Source organism: Rattus norvegicus, chromosome 1, assembly GCF_036323735.1.
Source record: "Rattus norvegicus strain BN/NHsdMcwi chromosome 1, GRCr8, whole genome shotgun sequence".
In the NCBI taxonomy this organism is placed as follows: Eukaryota; Metazoa; Chordata; class Mammalia; order Rodentia; family Muridae; genus Rattus; species Rattus norvegicus.
This window is the reverse complement of record NC_086019.1, coordinates 240,459,660-240,473,982: the sequence shown is the minus strand read 5'-3', so window position 1 is coordinate 240,473,982 and position 14,323 is coordinate 240,459,660. Positions and strand designations below refer to the sequence as shown.

Here is a 14,323-nt window from a genome sequence, read left to right as displayed (position 1 = left end):
CTTTTAGACATTCCACTGAATCATCTTTCACGTAGCGGGCAGGCCTCTTACTTCAGTCCCTTCAGCAAAGCCTGTTGTGATATCATTCTGAGAAATCTCACCCTTGATTTAAAATGTGCAGTCACAGTGTAATTTAACTTTATACAGTTAAATATCTCCAGTTTTCACAAAATTCCATAATATATGAACTATTAAATGTTTGAACGTGTACATTTAATGAAGTCATTTTTTTCTCCGACACCACTGGGCCTCACCCTTCCATTGGCCATTATCACACGTACTCAAAATTACTAAATTATTCTAAATGGTAATACTTCATAGGAAATGTTTCAATGTCTAATGAGAAGAAAATGTCATATATTACATATATGCATATTCATCTGAACCCAGTATTAATACCGGATGTTATGTGCCATTACGTGGGTGTGGACACACTAGAAGTAGGTCCTATTCCAGCAGTATTTCTTGAAAATGATGTCTATGTGATCTATTTAGACTAAACATCAGTGTTATGCTATAAAACTAACAAGTTCAGTTAATAACATCTACTTATACTACATTGGAAATTGGTGTGTGTGTGTGTGCGTGAGTGTGTGTGTATATGTATATATATATATGTATATACATATATATCTCCATGTGTGCATTCAGTACACATTGTTGAGTTCTAACTGTGCATCATTGTACAGGATTCTGAGGCATCTCTGATTCTTCAGCAAGGTCCCACATAGTCAGTCAGAAAGAGTACACTCTGCGTAGAATCACAGTGAAGTACACCATGACACAAAAGGCATGCAAAGTGCTAGTCGGAAGTACAGAGCCGACTTGGCGAAATAAAACCATAGAAGCTGCTTTTTAAAACCGAATTGTAGCCGAGTATTACAAGATGTAGAGTTCAGACAGGAAAAGGCCGTGATAGTGGCGCACTGTTCTACACTGCACAAGCTTTCCCAGAGCTAAAGGCACACCTAAGGAACAGTTAGTAGTTTGTTTCGCAGAAAAGTAGGATGTGGCTGGAATATGGAAGAGCTGTAGAGAAACGCTGAGTCCAGCACTCTGGTTTGCCCCCATGTTGAGCTGTGTGGGTGTTCAGCACAGGAACTGTTCTGTCCCTGTCTGCTACTGCTCTGCCCCCCCACCCCCCGAGACATACTGCCACCGTCAGAAGACTTCAGCAGCAGCAGCGGCTCCATTTCCCCTCTCCCATTCTCCACCCTCCACCCTCTCTCTACCCTCTCCTTTCTGTCATCTGTTGTCAGACTTCTGTGATAGTCTAATGCTTATTCTGTCTCGTTCCTCTGCTTTCTCTCTTTCCTTTCCCCCTCCTCCCTCCTTCCTCCCACTCTCCATTCCTTTTCCCCTCCCCTTCCCACTTTTTAGTCCCTTACTTGGTGTAAGTCACAGAGATCTGTTTATAACGGACCTCCTCCTTTCTGGCTCGAAGAGGTTTACTTAGCTCCTCATCGACTGTGTAGGTCAGTGAGTGAAGGGTTGCAGAACCCAGGGCAACTACAGATCTATGCAGGAAAGTTGGAATTGAAATATACTCTACTTAAAAGCCATTCCTTTTCTGTCCTGTATAACTGCTGGTGAATTGTCATCACATTCTTTCTTTCCTGGTGTCAGCTAGATGTGATCATAGTTAGCATTTATACTCTGATTTTAGACATGCCTGATGCACTGTTCCTATCTGATGCTCCACATCAGTCCTGATATCAGGAAGTAAATATTATCTCTGCTTTAAATGAGGAAGCGCTGGTTTCTGATGCAGACTGTGCCTCTCGTGACCTAACGAGTAAGCAGTGAAACAGAAACTGGTGCACTTCACTTTAGATTCATCCCCTCATGTTACATCCCCTCATGGATGAGCTGAAAGTGGACCAGGGACCTAAACACACAGCCTTAAGCTATAAAATTTCTAACTGAAAACATAGGAGAAGCTATGTATGACCTTGGGTTTCATAAGCATTTTTAGATAGAATAGAAAAAGCACAAACTGTTAAAAAAGAAAATGATAAATTGTGTCTACTGAATATTAAAAGCAATATATTTGAAAGGCACCATAAGGAGAATAAAAAGGAAACTGTGGTATGGGATGTGGAACTGCCCAGGGGTGGGGGTGGGTGGGGCCAGAAAGGGAATAAAATCTGGAGTGTAAATAAATAAATAAATATTTTAAAAAAGAAAACTGAAAAATAAAACGTTAGGGAAGCACATGTCTAATAAATGTTTAGTATCCCAAATGTATAAGGAATTCTCACAAATCAATAATTTAAAAAATACAAATGGTACAGTTGCTTAAAAGTAGGCAAAAGATTTGAAGAACATGACACTAAAAGAAGATATTTGCATTAATCATGGGGTCAAGAGAAATTTACACAAGAACTATATTGTTGAAAGAAAGGAACAATGACCTCATGAACCAAAAGATTCCATAATGAAAAGAAGATCCTGGTGAGAGGTATACAACCAAAGAGATGCTCCAATCCACTGCTATCTGTATTCAGATGCCAGTTGCCAGCAGAGTAGAGAAAAACCCAATTCACAAGGCGACAAAGGTGGGTCAGAGGTGAAGAGTGGGTGGTGCTTTCACAGAGGACCCAGTCTGGTAGCTCACAACCACCTGCAATTCCAACTTCAGGGGATCCAATGCCTCTGGATTCCACCCGCACCCTATTTATGTGTGTGTATACACACACACACACACACACACGCACACACACACACACGCACACACACACACACACACACACACACACACAGGCCTATAAATAAAATGAATACTATATTTACAAAATTGATTCAACATTTTTTCATATAGAATTCTAAGTGTTCCCTAAATAACACAAAACAATCTATTAAAAGAAGAACTAAATTGGAAGAGTCACAGTTTACAGTTTCAAAACTACTGTAAAGCTGTCGCTACCAAGTCAAAGTAGGACCAGCAGAAGGATGGGCGTGTCTGACGCTGCATAAACACGAGTCCTGAAGCAAACCCACATGTGATCAGCTGACTTCAGACAATGTTCCAACGTCCATTAAATGGAGAAAAAAAGGAGTCTCACCAGCATGGGCCCTGGAACAGTTTCACCTAAGTAGGCAAGAGAATGAAGCTGGTTTCTGCTTCGTGATGCATATTAAAATCGCTAGGAAATCACACAGGGGTAAATTCTCATGACCTTTTATTTAACAGTTGTTTTGTACATATCACTCACACACACACACACACACACATTAGCAATAAAAGAAAATACGATTTTAACTATTTCAGAAATCAAATGTTTATTTTAGAACACTCAGTGCACAGATGTGTGTGCAGGTAAAACACTCACGAAATAAAATAAAATAATAACAATTTGTAAAAAGAAAAAATAGTAAAAAGACGAAATGAGAGAAAAAATTGATGGGTCACATGCCCAATAAGAATCTGCATGGAGGGGGTTGGGGATTTGGCTCAGTGGCAGAGCGCTTGCCTAGGAAGCACAAGGCCCTGGGTTCGGTCCCCAGCTCCGAAAAAAAGAACCAAAAAAAAAAAAAAAAAAAAAAAAAAAGAATCTGCATGGAGGATACATAAAGAACTCACTCCTACAACTCAACAGGGATAGGAAAGCTCAATTTAAAAATAAACAAAGGACTTGAATCAACACAATGCCCAAGAAATACAGATGAATACATGAAAATATACTCAGTATCATTATCCATTAAGGAAGTGCGTAGCAACACCACAGTGAGACAGTGAACCTACAACCATTAGAGCTATAAATTTATTAGCATACATTAATTACATAAAATAATGGTTTGCATTGAGGATAACTATAATTTCTTAATATAAAACAATGAGTTTGTGAGGATGCAGAAAAGTGGAATATGTGTGCTTTTCTGTAAGAAATATGCAGTGATTCTATTTCCTAAGAAAACAGTGGGTGGCTCCTTAATAAGTTAAACAGAAGTAAATTGTGATGACATCATTTTCAAAAAAGTCAACTGAATATCTTCAGATATTCTAGGCAGCAATGTTCAAAATAGCCAAATTTATAAACAGCCCAAATGTTTTTCAGCTGATGGAATGTGGAATATCCATACACTGGTGTTGTGGTTTGCCCTGAAGTTATCTGTATTTTGATGCTAATTTTACTGCCCCAAGGACAGCTTCCTAGTCAAGGACTCAGAACTCTGGTGACTTCACCAGAACCACCTCTCCATTGAATTTGTAAAGTACAGGTGAGGGGCAGGTACAGGATAGAAGGAGGCCTGTCATTGGAGGAGAAGGAAGGATGGGTGGGAGAGAAGTTTGAAGGAGGAGGAGGAGACAGAGAGAAAGGAGAGACAGGAGGGAGAGAGGGGCAGAGAAGCCGTGGCAGGGCAAGATGGCAGGTGATGTTAAGATTCTGCTCTGTGTATTTACAGGTTGTTATTAATGTTCTCAAGGGATGGATGGTACTGGGCTTTGTATGTTAAGTGAGCAATTACATCTTATCTACTGGGTCAAAGATTATTGTGTTGTGTGTTCTTTTATGTGAAGGTTTGAATGTAGGAAAGTGCACGGCTGGGATGTGTTTCTGCCAAGATATCTAGCAAATATTTTGAGGCACCGCAGTGTGGACCTAGTGGGGTAAAAGACACCTTACTTTTTTATTTTTATATTTTTACAACAACACACTGGAATACAGTTCACATGTAAAACTGGATGAACCACTGGTAGATGCTATCTCATAGAAAAGCCCAAAAGCATCATGCTAAATGGAAGAAGCGAATCACAAAGGTTTGGCCTCTCTATCTCATATGGCCTCTCTACTCTGGGCAGATCTAGACACAATACTGGGAATAGTACCCATCCTAGGGTAGGTCTCATGTTCAGGAATAGCTGACCAACATTCAATGGACTCCACACTCTTTTGTCTGTTTTTATTTGGTTACGGATTTGTCATTTTTTGCTTTGTTTGTTTATTTGGATGTTGTTTTATTATTTTTTCTTGGGTTGGAGGTTTTCATATTTTTTTTTGTTTTTTAAGAAATATTGGGTGGATAGGGAGGGGAGAAGATCTGAAAGGACTTGAGGGTAGGAGAATATAATCAAAATATATTTAAATTTAAAATTATTTTTAACAATAAAAATATAATTTTATATCATCCTGAGTGAGCTAACCCAATCACAGAAAGACATACATGGTATGCACTCATTAATAAGTGGCTATTAGCCCAAATGCTTGAATTACCCTAGATGCCTAGAACAAATGAAACTCAAGACGGATGATCAAAATGTGAATGCTTCACTCCTTCTTTAAAAGGGGAACAAGAATACCCTTGGCAGGGAAGAGTGAGGCAAAGATTAAAACAGAGACTGAAGGAACACCCATTCAGAGCCTGCCCCACATGTGGCCCATACATATACAGCCACCCAATTAGACAAGATGGATGAAGCAAAGAAGTGCAGACCGACAGGAGCCGGATGTAGATCGCTCCTGAGAGACACAGCCAGAATACAGCAAATACAGAGGCGAATGGCAGCAGCAAACCACTGAACTGAGAATAGGACCCCCGTTGAAGGAATCAGAGAAAGAACTGGAAGAGCTTGAAGGGGCTCGAGACCCCATATGAACAACAATGCCAAGCAACCAGAGCTTCCAGGGACTAAGCCACTACCTAAAGACTATACATGGACTGACCCTGGACTCTGACCTCATAGGTAGCAATGAATATCCTAGTAAGAGCACCAGTGGAAGGGGAAGCCCTGGGTCCTGCTAAGACTGAACCCCCAGTGAACTAGACTGTTGGGCTGAGGGCGGCAATGGGGGGAGGGTTGGGAGGGGAACACCCATAAGGAAGGGGAGGGGGGAGGGGGATGTTTGCCCGGAAACCGGAAAAGGGAATAACACTCAAAATGTATATAAGAAATACTCAAGTTAATAAAAAAAAAAATATATATATAATTTTAAAATGTTCATAAAAGTGCTACAAAAATAAGGTGGATTCGTGTTTTCCAATGGGTGTACCTAGCAGTGAGTTTTATGTTGTTTACCACATACACAGAAGAGTAAATAGAAAGTAAGCACATGTGCAGTTCACACACGCACACATGCCAACACACACATGTGCACACATGTGCACAATACTGAACATCATTGGCTCTTAGGGGCAAGCAGTTTAAAACCTTAATTAAGAGATTATTACTCACCTAAAAAAATGCCTCATATAAAAAAATCTGAAGCTGGCAAAGTCTGAAACAGACGTGAAGGAACTCTAGTTCTTCTGGCATGCCACTAATGTAAAAGCAAGGTGTCATACCTTCCCTTAGAAGTAAGTTGCAACTTCTTGCAAAGTTAAATGGGTGCTGTGTACACCAATGAATCCAAAAATGAACATGCTCACACCAAAACCATCTTCTAATTAGCATTCCAGCTTTATTAGTAATTTCCTCAAACTAGAAATAACCCAAATATTCATTACCTAAAGTAGGTAAAATTTTATTGTTCATAAATAAATGAAAGACTCAGTTATAAAAAGAAAATATTAACGATGTTAGTAAATTACAGAAACACTCATCTAAATGGATGAAGTCACATTCAAAGTCTGTTTATATGTCTCTCTAGTAAAGGAACTTATATAGTGACAAATGACCATGGGGACAGAATTACCTGCTAAGGAGCATGAAGGAATAGAGTGCGGAGACTGAAATGTTCTCCACAGTGTTCATAATAGTGGTTATGTGACTGGTTATGCAGGGTTGTCTGCATAACAAGAGCATTTTTGCCGTATTTAATTTTAACCTCAATTAAGCTGTCTCTAAAACTACCTCTGCTTTTTATAATCTACCATTGTATCTCTTTAGAGCACAAACTCAACCCTTTTATTTTCGTACACTCAAAAGTAGAAAGAAGGTCATTTCACAAACCCCAAATCCTTTTTAACCTTAATCTCACAGCTCAGACAAAAGGCTTCTGGGTCCACTCAACATGCGTGGGAACCAGAAAGATATGTCAAGGGCCAGACTTCAGGGTCATCAAGAAGAACTGATAGGGAATGGGAGAAGGGATGCAGGAGGGTTGATTGGGTGGAGAATTAGGCATTGATCACCCACAAGGGAAGGGTGATGAGTTGGGAACAGTCTTCACTCTTTCTCTGGATTCACCACTTGAAAATGCTTTTGCCTCTCTGCATCCTATAGGCTCAAGCAGTCGGGTTTGCTAGGGGACTGCATCAGGACATTTATATTCAGAGGAAAATAAACTCTGAACTCACCCTAGAGAAGGGAAATGGTTTTCGTACCTTCCCATCTTTCACAGTGTCCAACGGCACCTAGAAACAAGACAAATATTTGAGTAATTAATGAGTTAATATACCAAAAGTTGCTGAAGGGCCCAGCAATTTTCCACTAAATTAAAAATTCTAAAGGGATGTGTGTTGTGACTATTGTGTCGTCTGTTCTAATTGAGACGGTGCAGGGGGAAGCCATATGCTGTTCTTTATTGTATGTTTCTTCTGAATAGAGTTTACCCAAATGAGCTGCTCCAGTACTTTCAGAACATTAAAAGAGACCCAGTGTAGACCTCAGCAATCAAACTCACGAAGTCAGCAACGTATGTCCTGTGCAGTTTGTGATAACTGAAGCTACTACTACATGGATAATATCATTGATTTGTGGTACATTCATCCTGCATCTGCCCAATACTTTATTAACATTGGATAGACAAATACCAATAAAGTAAACAGCCCCACAGAGAATTGACCAAACCGCACCATTCCCTTCCACACCGAGGACATATTATAGCCAGAAGTAATTTTGCAGCAGCTCTGTCACACTATACACAAAGCTTCGCAGCCAAGCATCTGAAATATGAGTAAGATGTTCTCTAAGGTGTGACAAAGAAACGGGCTTATGAAATCACCATTAAATATTATAGAACATTAGAGACATGAGAAGACCAGAGGAAAGATGAGGTGACGAACAGAACACAGACAGCCCGATTAAAATTCACCTTCTCCACAGGAAGGTGCCTGCAAGGTGATAAAACTCTTTATGAATATTAAATCATACAGCAGGAGAGGAGATGGCACTGGGATTCTTAGAAGTCAGTAGTCAGATGTGGTGAATTCACAGAAATAGATTTTTTTTGTTTTTTTGTTTTTTTTATTAACTTGAGTATTTCTTATATACATTTCGAGTGTTATTCCCTTTTCCGGTTTCCGGGCAAACATCCCCCTCCCCCCTCCCCTTCCTTATGGGTGTTCCCCTCCCAACCCTCCCCCCATTGCCGCCCTCCCCCCGTAGACTAGTTCACTGGGGGTTCAGTCTTAGCAGGACCCAGGGCTTCCCCTTCCACTGGTGCTCTTACTAGGATATGCATTGCTACCTATGGGGTCAGAGTCCAGGGTCAGTCCATGTATAGTCTTTAGGTAGTGGCTTAGTCCCTGGAAGCTCTGGTTGCTTGGCATTGTTGTACTTTTGGGGTCTCGAGCCCCTTCAAGCTCTTCCAGTTCTTTCTTTGATTCCTTCAACAGGGGACCTATTCTCAATTCAGTGGTTTGCTGCTGGCATTCGCCTCTGTGTTTGCTATATTCTGGCTGTGTCTCTCAGGGGCGATCTACATCCGGCTCCTGTCGGTCTGCACTTCTTTGCTTCATCCATCTTGTCTAATTGGGTGGCTGTATATGTATGGGCCACATGTGGGGCAGGCTCTGAATGGGTGTTCCTTCAGTCTCTGTTTTAATCTTTGCCTCTCCCTTCCCTGCCAAGGGTATTCTTTTTCCTCATTTAAAGAAGGAGTGAAGCATGCACATTTTGATCATCCGTCTTGAGTTTCCCTAGAACAAACAGAAATAGATTTTTAAATGGACAAAAATGTATGATGAATGTCATTATTTCTAGTTCTGGGTTACTTTTCAATATTAATAAGTGTGTGGTTGATGGGTAATTTTAATGATATGGTGATAAATAGAGATATGGAGCTGTTAAGCTCCATGTGTGTATTGTTGCTAGTGTAACAGAAAAACATAAGCATATAGAGAATCTTTAAGGAAGAATTTTTAAAGGTCTGGGCGTTGATTGGCTGTATCACCCGGAAAAAGTGATCTCTTTGCTCTCTGATCCCTAAAACTTTCCCAGAAACTTTTGTTGCTTGTATACCCTCAACAACACTCTGTAAAATCTTTGACTTCACTGAAACGTAACTACAATGTGGTAATAATAGTGTAAACAATTAGGTTTCCCAGCTTTCGAAATTCAGGTCAACGTGTTTACATTCAACAAACATGTTTACTTGTACTGTTAGTTAACTTTGTGGCTCTGTGGTAAAATACCTGAGAAAATAGCTTTTGTAGGGGAAATGTCTTCTGGTTTAAGAAACTCCAGTCCATGGTCATCTGGAAAAGATAGTATTCATGGTGGGAAGGCCATTGTGTTGGTTTGAATAGGAATGGCTCCCTATAGATTCATATATTTGAATGCTTGGCCATAGGAAATGGCACTGTTAGGAAGTGTGGCCTTGTTGGAGTAGGTGTGGCCTTGTTGGAGGAAGTGTGTCACTGTGGAGGTGAGCTTTGAGGTCATATATACTTCATGCTACACCCATGCTAGCACAGTCTCCAGCTGCCTTGGGATCAATTTGTAAAACTCTCAGCTCCTTCTCCAGCACCAAGTCTGCCTGCACATTGTCATCCTTCCCACCATGATGATAATGGACTAAATAAACCTCTGAAACTGTAAGCCAGCCCCAATAAGAATTACAGTGGTCATGGTATCTCTTCACAGAGACTTAGTCTTTAAACTAAGACAGCCATATAAGACACCTCACAGCAACTGAGCAGCACAAGAAAGATACAAGTTCAAACATGCCCAATGAGCTAACTTCCTCCTACAGATCCGTCTAGAAATAGTTGCCCCACCATATGCTGAGGAACAAGCCTTTTACACATGGACCATCATGGCTACCTCAGTCTGGTGTCACGGCCACATGCTAGAGAAGACAAGGAACTGTGGAAACAATTCCATCCATCTCAACCTTCATAGCTTTGCACTATTGCCTATGTGGTCAATACCTCAGACAAACATAGTATAGGGGAAATGCAAGGCAAGAAGGATATTAATAGTCAGTCACCTCAGGCAAGTGAACATACAACTAGGAAACAACAGGAGTCCCTGGATTCAGATAAAATTTAAGTCACCATCAATAGGTCTATTAGAATGAATCAAGATTGTTTTGAAAGGTAACATATTACTATTAAAATCACAAGGGAGGGCTTAGACATCTGTGCTATCAAGACTCATGCATGTCCAAAGGAATCAATGTGACACACTGGAATGTAATATAAGAATAGTAAATGTAAAAATAAATGTAATATAAGAATGGTAAAATTATTCAATCTCTTACAAGGTTAATTTTTATATGAATAGCTCATCCTATATTCCCTCCATTATCGATGAATAGTGCTTACAAAGACCCCCAGTGAATGACTGAAATTGAAAATAACAATTCTGCCTATATATACTGGTTTTTTTCTGTAACTATATACTGATGTTATTTTTCTATAACAGACACAGTAGAATATTAAAAATAATATTAAAGTAAGGCAATTGAAGTATTGTAATAAAATTTACATGAAGAACAGCCGTGAGGCAGGTAGTGCTAATTCATATAAAAATTACCTTGTAAGCATGGATTCATTGAACTAGAGGTGACTCCCATTCTGGAAAGATGCGAGGACACATGAGATCATGTTGAGCTATTCAGAGCAGCCTGTCACATTAGATGTACAAATTGTTTGCTTCTGGGATAATTTTCCTCTTCAGTTACCCATGGTAAATTAATTATGGAAGCAAAACCATAAGTGATCTTTGCCCACTGTTCTCCACTGGGTATCTAGGAATACATTCCCTGTGGGTTAGGAGGACTACCGGGTGCTGTCAGGAACATATTGGTGGAACCATACAGATTTCATATCTGCTGCTTATGTTTTGAAGTAATTGGCACATGATTTTTTTCACAATAAAAAAAGGCTTTGAAGTATTATAAGGAAAAACCTGAAAATTCTACAGAAATACCTTCCTCTGGTGCAAATAATTTTTTCAGTGGGGTCAAGAATTGTATTTCCACCATAATAGGTTCTTTCACAAAGGTGCAGGCACAGACGATGAGACCACAAAGACACTCCCTCTGTACCAACATGATGGACTGATTAAAAAAAAAAAGAACTCTACATCCCCAATCACTTTTTTTAAATTTATATCAAGACCATCTCTTTAGAAGCAGCTACCTTCCGGGACGTGCAACACAAAGTCCAAGGCTTCGACTGCAAAGAATGAGTCACTGCAGATGAAAGCAGGGTCTGGGACCATGGAGCTGCTAATGGCTCTCCAGTGATACTCAGGGCCCTGTGAGTCCCTGGCTCTGAGCACCGTAGGTTAGGAGTCATCATTTCCAACTCTATTTTGCCCACACTTTCTGATCTTTGTAATATGTGCTTCTGCAGAACTATACCTGCAGACAAACCTTTATTTCTGTGTGCAGTCAGAGCTCTGGCATGACATTCTACGGGAGGGTGGTAGTCTGTAGGGGAGGTTAGAAGATTTTAGAAGGAACTGTAATTGAGCTGCTAACATGAGAAAGTGACTCTGCTACAATCTTTTTTCTTCACACTCAAAGCTCTCTAATTTGGAGGAAGGAAAAGCATGAGGCTATCCTAACTTTAGTGAGAAGAAAGGGGAGCAGGAAGCAAGTGATCCATTCCTGCATTTCTGATTGCATGTTTGCTCATTAGCTTCTGACATATGGTTGATGTATAGGATCCCTAACCACTGCCAGCTCCAGTCAGCTCATAGTGGCTGCCTAGAGCACTGAGGCAAAGCTGGTGCAGCCACTTCTTGAGCTCAGTGGGAAAAAATGCCACAGTTGATTCCTGATGTCCCTGTACATGCCACCCCTGATACACTGTGACAGTTGGAGAAACTTGTCTTCCCAGATGAGTGGTCTGGAGAAAACCAGACTTGGTTCTGGATTCAGGGCATTTGCCTTTGTAGGTGAAGAGGTCGAGTCTCTGATCAGCAGCTATTCCTGTCAGCTCTACACGATGCTGTTCATTTAGACGAGCTGAGAAAATGAAGAGCTTCGACCAGTATGGCCGAATGCAGTAAAGCCCAGACAATGAGGTGCAGGACAGGCCCTGCCTCAAGGGTCCTTCCTCTACTTTATTATCTTTTTTTGTACTCATGGGCTTTGGCTACTTCTTATGCATTTCACTATGTCTCCCCTCCTAACCTATTTAATATTTGTCTTATTTCCCCAATTACGAGATACCATAGAGGAGTTGGGAGACAGTTTTCATACACGTGAAGTTGGTTATTTTCTCATTAAAGTGGGCAGCCCCTGAACCACAAATTATTTAATTATTTAAGCAGTCTGGCTGCTGCCTGGGAACTTTTGTTTCACTCTAGAGAAACTCCATTTACAGTCTTTTTCCACTATGTATGATCTGAACTTGCAGAGGAGACATCAGTGGCTCAAAGGAAAACCCCAACAGAACCCAAAAGACACTCATGAGAAAACTATGTTTCCCATCAACCTTGCTAAAACTGTAACCCTTTACTACAGTTCTTCATGTTGTGGTGACCCCTCCCCCAATCATAAAATTATTTGCATTGCTACTTCATAACTGTAATTTTGCTATTGTTATGAATGATAATGTAAATATATGAGTTTTCTGATGGTCCCGGGCCACCCTTATGAAAAGGTCATTTGACTCCCCTCTGAAGGGGTCATAACATACAGGCTGAGAACCCGCTCTAGACAGTACTGAGGGAGGATGGATTGTCCGGAGAAGAGCGTGAACAGCAGATGTGAACAGCTCTGTGGCGTCAGTGGAGTCAGATCCTGAGTATGACTGAGTCTTCGGAAAGGCTTATTCAAGTATATCTATTAACTCTTTATGTTTAGAAAAGATGTATTTATAATTATGATTAAAATAGTGTGTGTCCGTCCATCTGTCTGTCTGTCTAGGGTTGCTATTGGTTTGGCAAACCACCATGACTAAAAGCAACTTTGAAAGGAAAGAATTTTTTCCATCTTATACTTCCAGGTAATAGTCAATAGCTGAGGGAACTCAGGGCAGGAACTCAAGCAGGGAAAGAGTTGAGGTAGAAGTCATGGAGGACTGTTGCTTTTTGGCTTGTTCAGCCTGCCTTATTTTATATCCCAAGATCACCTGACCAGCGATGGTATCATCCAAATGTGCTATGCCCTCCCACATCAATCAAATAGTAAGAAAATACCCCCACAGACTTCCCTATAGGCTAATCATATGGAGACATTTTCTCAATTAAGATTTCTTCTTCCTAGGTGTGTCTAGGTTTGTGTCAGGTTGGCAAAACCCAGTATACTATATATAATTTTTAAAACAAAACATTTTAAATAGTTAAAACTTATCCAGAAAATCACCTACAGGAGATAATTCACTAATCTATATCCACCTAGGTGGGAGCCTATGAAGAATAGGCACTCATTAAATCCCCACTTGTGTTGGTTGTAGTACCTTCCAGTCGCCATCTCCATAATGAACCTACAACTCTTAGACTTACCAAGGGTAAGCAGAAGGGAGCTTGAGGGAAAATGTTATGCTCAGTCGAGAGCTGGTAATCGGTCAGTGCCGTATAATTTAATTTACTGAATACTAAATGCCTGATGCCAGATCACAAGGCTGAAAAGTGGGCCACTGACTAGCCAGCCAGCAGTTTGGATGAAATCAGCCCCATTGCATTGAAGGTGGAATCAACCATTCTGCAATTACCCAGAAAGGAAAACATGAAAGCATGGGGTGTGTGTTGGCAAGTGAATTCAGCCAATATGAAGAAAGCAGAGAGCCTTGCAAGAGAGGATCTTGCCATTGTGAAAACCACAATCTCTCACAATGGTAAAGCCTTTGGCTATGCTTTTAGCCACAGCCAGGAACCACATCTCAATAGTTGTATTTAAAATATATGTCAGGGCTGAAACAGCCCTGTGGAAATGCAGACTTCTGTTTCATATGTGTGACACGGATGTCCAGAAAGGACTCGTGCCTGCTCAGGATAGCTAATGTGTCATGACTATAAACACAGATGAGTCAGATGTATAAATTCAAAGCAGAAAAGGCAAGATTTTTTTCTGCATGATTTAAATCCACCTGTAGAGTAAAATGAAAATTCTCAAGACTTCCCCATAATGGAGAGACATCATAACAGACAGCTTACCCCAGGCCAGTCTTAGGCCCTGCCAGTGTTCTCTTTACCATATATCCTGTTTCTAAGCTAATTATGATTCCCTTACTTTCAGACTTGAAACATTTTGAAAATATT

General features: G+C 40.4%; 1 protein-coding gene and 1 long non-coding RNA gene across 9 annotated transcripts in view; one reads left to right on the top strand and one right to left on the bottom strand.

Moving 5' to 3' along the window:
• Nucleotides 1–14,323, top strand: part of Rnls (renalase, FAD-dependent amine oxidase) — a 272,771-nt gene that overhangs the window by 249,490 nt on the left and 8,958 nt on the right. The gene's annotated exons all lie outside the window — the stretch shown is intronic.
• LOC102548095 (uncharacterized) overlaps nt 8,111–14,323 on the bottom strand; it is an 86,452-nt gene continuing 80,239 nt past the window's right edge. For all 5 annotated transcript variants that reach the window (XR_010063235.1, XR_010063237.1, XR_005499650.2 and 2 more), the window contains one exon: nt 8,111–8,802. This is a non-coding gene — a long non-coding RNA (uncharacterized LOC102548095). The remainder of the gene's footprint in view (nt 8,803–14,323) is intronic.